The 6,723-nt window shown below is 37.4% G+C and overlaps 1 pseudogene; it reads left to right on the top strand.

Moving 5' to 3' along the window:
- Nucleotides 1-6,723, top strand: part of LOC102817815 — a 72,985-nt pseudogene that overhangs the window by 12,447 nt on the left and 53,815 nt on the right.

Consider the following 6,723-nt stretch of genomic DNA (forward strand, 5'->3'; position numbering starts at 1 on the left):
AGCTGGACACTTCACTCTGCACTCTAGTCTTCTGTGGCTATGTCACTGACTCTGGGCCCAAGAGTCCCCAGGTCTTGCCACACTGCTGGCCAACCAGGTCTCCACCCGGGTTCACAGGAGTCTATTGAATGTTGTAGGGCTTAACTCACTGCTTCATTGCTGTTTTTCCCTCACTTTCCCTTATCAGTGACCAACATGGTCACCAATCAGAGCATTTATTCCCATTGAGTCTTAGTCTTAGAAGGGGGTTTGCCCTGAGGGGACCCGACTACTTGCCTTGCTGTCTCCTCGTGGACCACTTTTTTTTGTGCTTTATCACCTCAGAGGAGGGCCAAAGCAGTCCTACCATGTTTCTGGAAGGAGGAGAGCTAAAAATATTTGGTAGACCAGTCTAATAGCCAGCACTTCAATCATCCACCAAGAAAAGGTTTCTTGCTTGTTATTTATTTATTTTAAGGAAACATCTACACAGGATTATTATCACACCTGTTGCTAGATGAGTTTTCTATTGTTGTTTTGATAGTGATTTGGCATGTTAGAAAAGCTCCCATCTTTAAATATTGTGTTTTTAAATGTAGCTCTGTATCTGCTTCTAACCTCCACAGAGCAGTAGGTAATACCCTTTTGATGCAGTTGCATATCAATATTGTTTCTGACCAAGAAAACTTTTGCTTGCTCATTTGAAGTGATTTTGTTTTTTACATTCTGTAGAACTCAAGAACTTATTAAAATGTTTCGAACATTTCAAGTATTTGACATTACATACAGTTACTTTTTCATTTGTTAAAGTCAAAGAAACATGCCAAACTTGCCCTTTTACTAGATTCCAAAGGCTGCTGCAATTATGGCAATCAAGAATATCTATCTATCTATCTGCAGATAGATAGAGCCACACTCCAGTTATATTAAAATGCCCGTCCATGTCCATTGCTGATTACAACATCTATCTATCTACAGATAGATAGATGTACATATGAGGGTAAGTAAAAAATTATCCAAACTGTGGTTGTAGAATTTATTTTCATCAACTTTTAGAAAAGACAAATACATCATTTTTTGACATAATCTCCTTGCCTTTCAATACACTTCATCCATCTGTCAACAAACTTTCATATTCCCTTATTAAAAAGTGTTTTAGGCTGAGCTGTGAGCCACAAATGTACCATTGTCTTCATTTTTTCATTAGAGGTGAATCTTCATCCTCAAAGGGCTGCTTTCAGAGGACCAAGCAGGTGGAAGTCTGATGATTCAAGATCAGAACTATAAGGTGGATGTTTTAACACCTCAAAATGAAATTTTTGCAGAATGTCAACATTGTTGTGATGTGGTGTGTGGACATGCATTGCCATGAAAGATCACACTCCCCTTGGATAGCAGTCTTCTGCATTTAATCTGAAGTTTAGGCTTCATATCTGCAGTGAGCATTTCACTGTAAGGAGCAGTATTGATTGCTAAATCTTTCTCCTGATACTATTCCAATACTGGCGCTTGAGAATCCCAGAGTTTTGAAAGCATCATTTTTCCAGCTGATGGTTGACTTTTGAACTTTTTATTGGTCGGCAATTGAGGATGTTTCCATTCCATACTCTGCCGTTCACCCTTAGACTTGTAGTGATGAATCCATGTCTCGTCACCAATAATGATTTTTCTTATAAGAAACTTATACCTTCCTTCTAGTATTGATACAAATTTTGTTTGCAACTGTCCAAATGCTTCTGTTTATGCTCTTCTGTGAGTTGTTTTGGTACCCATCTTGCACAAAAATTTTGAAATTCAGGTCTATCCTGGATTATTTCATAGGCAAAATCACACTGATTTGCAACTGATTTGCCAAAAAATCCACTGTCACTCATTTATTTGACAGAATCATTTCATGTGCATGCTCGATGTTATCATTACCAATGAACTTGGACAGGCATTTTAATATAACCAGAGTGTGGATAATATTTTATCTACCCTTGTGTGTATGTGTGTGTGTGTAGTCCTGGTGTGGCACTGTAAGACAAGCACTGGACCACAAGGTTGGTTTGAACTGGAAGGTGGGTTGGTCAAACTCAGACATCCTATACAGTGTTGCTGTTAGTCAGAACCGATTTGATGGCACTTAGTAACAATAAAAACATAATTATCTAAGAAAACAGGGATGAAAGGAAGTTTTTAAAACAAGAACGAAGTACTTCTTCTTTATCACTTTTCTGTTATTTCCAATACTGAGAATGAGGGTGACTTTTCTGGTGACATAGAACTACTGGTTGTTGTTAAGCACCATTGAGTTGGTTCCGACTCATAGCTAAGAATTTCCAAGGTGCCGCTGGTGGGTTTGAACTGCTGACCTTGAAGTTCACAGTTCAGTGCTGATCCTATGGCACCACACTGCCTTGTTGCTGTTATTAGGTGCCATTGAGTTGGTACCGACTCATAGCGACCTTATGCATAAGCAGAATGAAACAGTGCCCAATCCTGGGCAAACCTCACTATTGTTGCCATGCTTGAGTCCATTGATACTGCCACTTGGCCAATCTATCTAGTTGAGGGTCTTCCTCTTCTTCTCTGACCCTCCACCTTACAAACATGATGTCCTTCTCCAGCAACTGGTCTCTCCTGACAATACGTCAGAACACTGCCTTAGCTGATATTATATCCTGAACCTTCACAAGAGACAGTATTATATAGATGAAGCTATGTTTCGATAACAAGTAAACTCCAAAGTTAAAGTGACTTGATAACTGTTTTTTTCTTGTTCATTCACCAGTCTGAAATGTGTTGTATTGCTTTCTTAGGTGGCTCTCTTCTGTGAGGTAACTTAGGAACCTAGGGTGTTTCTGTTCTGTAGATAAACCATCTGAAATATGTGCTTCCAAAGTGAAACAGAAAGAAAGTGAGTAGGGTATTATGCAAAATAATTTATGCCAGTTTAAGTTCAGTTCAGTTACATGTTCCAGACTTAACTGCAAAGGAGGCTGAGAAAATAGTTCCCTAGTGCAAGAAGGAGAAAATGCATTGGTGTCAGCATTAATCCAGTCTCTGTCTTTAATGTAAAATCTTGTTGGGTATATATGTATGTGTATTGTATATATATGTGTGTAGGGAATAAGGACTTGAACACGCTTTGCAGACTAGGATTACATATAACAGCCATGTCTGCTACACAGACTCTATGTTAAATGTGAAGAATGAATTTTGAGAGGCAAGTAAAGACTAGGAATTTAAACCAAAACAATGAATGAGGTACCTTAGAGGACAATAGCCTTAAATTACTTTAGATAAGGTTTCTATTGATGGTTGCTAGATTTTAATTTACTAAGTACCAAAAGAACTTCTGGATGAGTTGAGGAGATTTCTCTCTACTCTTCCATACTTTCAAAATTTATTTCCCTTGCACGAACTCTAATCCTGCATTTACAATCTCTTAGACTATATGACATTTTCACTGCCATGTCTATATAAAAGGGAAAGGTTTTATGCTCATTTTCTTTTTCCATCAGTCAGGAAGCTGCAGTGGGTCACTTCATGAGCTCTCAGTGAGTGTCTGATCATTCTTATTGGGATCTGTCAAATGAACATTTGATGCATTTAAGTACAGTGTTACCTCATCTCCATCACATGAGATCCTAGGTCAACACAACTGAATGAATCATAAGTTGTTAAGAAATAAAGTCTGTACATATCATAAATTCAAATTTACACACAACTTTGTGTTTGTCCAACTACAGATATATTTATGAAACTTCAAGAAAACATCCATTCTTGTATGGACCCACTATTCTGGCCATGTCTGCTTGCTTTGAGACAGCTATTCAGTCATGTTGTCAAGAAGAAAATAAGACTGACTGCCTCCAGATAAAGGTAAAATATACATACCTCAGCTACCATTTAGGGTCCTGCTTTGAGCCAGCCACATATGCTTCATCAAGGAAGTTAGAATCTGAGGCTCCTCTTCAGACTCTGTACGACTCTGCATTTTAGAAAGATCCCTAGGTAAGTTGTATACCAATTAAAGTTTGAAAGCATAGGTATTACCATACAGCAAATATTTAATGTTCAAATTACTATTGTTGCATAAAAAATAACCCAAAATATAGTGGCTGAAAACAAGAACAACAATCACTTTATTGTCTCTCATAATTTCTGTGTATTAGGACATCAGGACGAGCCCCTCTGAGTAATTCTCTCTCATGCCTTTCATGGTGTTGCTGTTAGACAATGACTAGATGTGGAACACTGGTAGACTAGAGCTTCTGGGATGGGTTTGGCATCTCTCTCTTCTCATATAACCATTAGGCCTCTTCATGGTTCTCTTTGCCTTGGCTACTTTTGGCTTCCTCAAAGCATGGTCACTTCAATGCAGTTTTACTTACATGTGTCAGAAATCTTCAAGAGCAAATATTCTAGTGGACAAAGTGGAAATTGCATGGCCTTTTATGACCTAGCCTGAAAAGTTATATAGAGTCATCCAATAACTTACTATAAAACCTCACCTCATTTATAGAAGAAGATATATAAACGACATCTTTTGTGAGAATATTGTCAAAGTCACATTGTTAGAAGAGCATAGAGATTTTTGTAGCTATCTTTGGAAAATGCAAATCACCACTGTTAACTTGAGCCATGTACTCTTTGCTTCCTCATTGCAGAGGTGAAAATCTGAGATAAGTTTCATGACAAAAGTACTTTTTATGCAATTCTTATTAAAGATGTCAAAATATCAACATAAAAGCAACCATCTTTACTTTATAGAGGGGGTTTGTTGTTAAGTGCTGTTGAGGTGGTTCCAACTCATAGTGACCCTGTATAGGGTTTCCAAGGAGTAACTGGTGGGTTTGAACCACAGACCTTCTGATTAATTGTCCAGTGCTTTTCCTACAGTGCTATACTAAGAGTACCCAGATGGATTTTCCAAAGGTCAAGCTGAAAATGAATGGTAGTTTGATAGTCATTTTGATGAATTTCTCAAAGATAAATGCAAATAACATTTTTCCTTCATTGTCATTTTTGATCTAGTGAGAAATTATTTTATCTTCCTCTAAACCCCATTAGTATTTTACTTGTTTCTCCTGTTGAACTCCTCATTTTGTCTAAGAAATGAAAGAATGTACCTAGAATTCCTGGCATATGCCAATTGCTCAATAAAGTACAGCTATCATTAAAACGACTTATAGAGACTGCTAAAGAGTTTTTGTGGTGCAATGGCTAAGTACTCAGCTGCTAACTGAAGGTTGGTGGTAGTAACCTACCAGCCACTGAACAATAGAAAAAGCCTGCTGATATTCTCCTGAAAAAATGACAGCCTAGGGAGCTTTATAAGGCACTTCTGTTTTGTTCTATAGTGTTGCTGTTAGTCGACCACAAGAGTAAGAACAAATGTATATATTACTTACTTCCCTCTCTCTTGATGTACTTTATTCCTTCAGAAGTGAATTTTGAACTCTTAAGCAGAATTACATTGGCCAAATACAATTTTATAAGGTATCACACAAAAATAAAATTTTAATAAAGATAATTAAAAAAATGATTGCAGTCGTATATCAACAAGAGCTGTCAGAAATTGAAGCCAGATTCAGAAGAGGACGTCATTGTTGATGTAGACTGGATCTTGCCTGAAATTAGAGGATGCTAGAAGAATGCTAACTTGTGTTTTATTGACTGTCCAAAGGCATTTGACTGTGTGGATCATAACTAACTATGGATGATATTGAGAAGAATGGGATTTCTATAACACTTAAGTGTTCTCATGTGAAACCTGGCCATAAACCAAGAAGCAGTCATTTAAACAGAACAAGGGAATATAGAATGGTTTAAAATCAAAAAAGTTGCGTGTCAGGATTGTATCCTTTCACCATATTTATTCAAGCTGTATGCTCAGCAAATAATCTGAGAAGTTGGGCAATTTGAATAAGAACATGGCATTAGGATTAGAGAAAGGCTCATTTATAGCCTACAATATACAGGTGATACAACCTTGATTTCTGAAATCAAAGAGGACTTAAACAACTTGCTGATGAAGATCAGACTGCAGCCTTCAATATAGGTCACACCTCTACATAAAGAAAGCAAAAATCCTCACAACTGTATCAATACACAACATCATCATAAATGGAGAGAAGGTTGGAGTTGTCAAGGATTTTATTTTACTTGAATCCACAATCAATGATGATGGAAGCAGCAGCAAGAAATCAAATGACATACTGCATTGGAGAAATCTATTAAAGATCAAAGTTGTGACAACTAAGATGTGCCTGACCCAAGCCATGGTATTTTCAATTGCCTTATGTGTATACTAAAGCAGTACAAAAATTAAGGAAGACTGAACAATTGATACATTTGAATTACTGCATTGATGAAAAATATTGAATATACCATGGACTGCCAGAAGAATGAACAGATCTGTCTTGGAAGAAGTATAGCCAGAATGCTCCATGAAGCAAGGATGGTGAAACTTCATCTCATGTACTCCAAAGCACATATTATCAGAAGAGACCAATTCCTAGAAAAAGACATTGTGCTTGGTAAAGTGGATGGTCAGCAAAAAAGAGGAAGACCCCCAACAAGAGTGGTTGCAGCAATGTGCTTTAACATAACAATTGTAAGAATGGCGCAGGACCTGTCAGTGTTTCCTTCTGTTCTATATGGGGCTGCTGTGAGTCAGAGTCGACTTGATATCACCTAATAATATTGATTATGCAAAGGCTTTCGATTATGTGGATCATGACAAGCTATGGACAA

The sequence above is a fragment of the Chrysochloris asiatica genome, unplaced genomic scaffold, assembly GCF_000296735.1.
Source record: "Chrysochloris asiatica unplaced genomic scaffold, ChrAsi1.0 scaffold00169, whole genome shotgun sequence".
Classification (NCBI taxonomy): domain Eukaryota; kingdom Metazoa; phylum Chordata; class Mammalia; order Afrosoricida; family Chrysochloridae; genus Chrysochloris; species Chrysochloris asiatica.